This window comes from Hylobates moloch, unplaced genomic scaffold, assembly GCF_009828535.3.
Source record: "Hylobates moloch isolate HMO894 unplaced genomic scaffold, HMol_V3 SCAFFOLD_78, whole genome shotgun sequence".
Lineage (NCBI taxonomy): Eukaryota > Metazoa > Chordata > Mammalia > Primates > Hylobatidae > Hylobates > Hylobates moloch.
The window spans coordinates 199,279-201,420 of record NW_026652353.1 but is presented as its reverse complement, the minus strand read 5'-3'; the positions used below and the strand labels follow the sequence as shown (position 1 = coordinate 201,420).

General features: G+C 32.9%; 1 pseudogene; it reads right to left on the bottom strand.

Annotated features, from left to right (window-relative positions):
- Window positions 1–672: 672 nt before the first annotated feature.
- On the bottom strand, window positions 673–1,763 carry LOC131382580 (zinc finger protein 506-like; annotated as a pseudogene).
- Between the last annotated feature and the right edge of the window lie 379 nt (window positions 1,764–2,142).

The window sequence follows — 2,142 nt, the reverse complement described above, 5'->3', positions numbered from 1 at the left end:
TGACCAATATGGAGAAACCCCATCTCTACTAAAAATACACAAAAATTAGCCGGACGTGGAGGTGCATGCCTGTAATCCCAGTTACTCGGAAGCCTGAGGCAGGAGAATCGCTTGAACCCAGGAGGCGGAGGTTGCGGTGAGCCGAGATTGTGCCATTGCACTCCAGCCTGGGCGACAAGAGGGAAACTCCGTCTAAAAAAAAAAAAAAAAAATCTTTACAATAAAAATATCAATAAAAAATTAGAGAAAATCCAAATAAATATAAAACATTTTATCTCTGGGTTGAAAGAATAAATATCATTAAAGTACCATATTATCTAAAATTATCTACAGATTCAATAAACTTCCTATCAAAATTTACAGTGGTATTTCACAATAATGGAAAACACTATTTTAAAATTTATATGAAACTAAAATAAACTTTGAATAGCCAAAGCAATCTTGAGGAAAAAAAAAAGCAGAAGGATATCATACTTACAATGTCAAGCTGTATTTCAAGACTGTATAGTAATAAAAACCGAATGGATTGTGCAAAAAAATGAACAAAAATGCAACAGAAGCTATCACATATTTCAGACATGATGAAAAAAACTTAAAAAATAGTTTATCAAAATCATGCAGATAATTGTGTGTCCCCAAAGCAGTAGAAAAGCAGCCAGATTGTGCAGTCTCTTATATACCATGAAAAGGACTTTGGATCTCACTGTGAACCTGAAGGAAGTTCACTGAAAGAAAAGTAGAATCCTTAGAGAATTTAAAAGCATGACAGAAGATGCCCCTTTGTGAGAGAAAAATTAAAAACAGAAACAAAAACAAAAAACAGCTGCTCAGGAAATATTTCCTTTGGAATACAATTTCCCAAATCACATTTTAAGAACTGGCTTTCTCTTTGACTTTGAGACTTCTTACCTCTGTTTTCTGTTGTATTCATTTTCACTCATACCTACCTGGGGGGTTGGCAATCATCTTATGTCTCTTCAGAGCCAAAGGTTTTTTTCCTTGCTCCAGATGAGTGATCAGGTCTGGCTTAGAGACAACAATAGTGTTGTATTAAGAATAAATAACATGAATCTTGCTCATATTCTCCAATTACAAGCTAATAATGTGTTCAGTAGAGAGGATGTGATAAAATATTCTAGTAAATTAATACCAAAATACTAATTTATAACAAATTTCTAAATATTTAGAAAATGCTTTCAATTTGTAGATTTCTTAATTTTACTATCTGGTACTACTGAATCAAAAATTGGTGGTGGCAATTAGATTTTCAGGTGGGGGCAATAATACTTTGTCACTAAATTTTTGGAATTACCACTAATTTAGAGTGAATTATACAGCTCAAATCAGGAATGTGGAAAGTTTGGATTAAGATGAAACATCTTGAAGAGATACTTTTCTGTATGAGCAAATTTTGATGATTTTCTGAAAAAAGGGGATCTGAAACTCTTATGCAAAGAAGAAATTACTAAAAAAGTTCTACATAAAAGAGAAATAAAACCTTTAGGGTATATTATGAATTACATCTTAAAGTTATCCTCAACAAGAAAGACCATATTTCCTTAGTTCTCTAACATCACGTTCATATACAACTTCCACTGTGCAGTGTCCAGGCAATGCCACTCCTCCAGAGATGATTCTATGGCCACATCTCTAAATTGCAGTGGTCCCTGAAAAGCACACATACATTTTTACCAAGTGGCCAGGGGTGGAATTTTTAATTTGACTTAAGGTGAAATTAGAGAGTAAAGAGAAGTGGTTCTGACTTATAGCACTGACTAAAATCCAATAAAATAATTTTCAACACAGAAATAACTGTTATCTATGATAAAAAAAGCACCATAAGATCCAGAACAACAGTTCATATATTTTATTTTTCTAGATAATAAAGTATAAAATTAAGGACATGAACACGAACATGTACATTTTTGAGTGCTATATTTACATCATACGGAACGAGTTGTTAATAATTTTCAGATGGAAAAGACATTCACTTAGAAGGCACCTCTCAAATTTATTATGTACAATAAGCTGAAGACCTTATGCAGGTTTTTTTTTTCCAAGAAGATCTGGAGTAAGTCTGATTTACGTATTTATTTCCTTTTTTATTTGAGACAGAGTTTCATGCTTGCCCAGGCTTCTGTG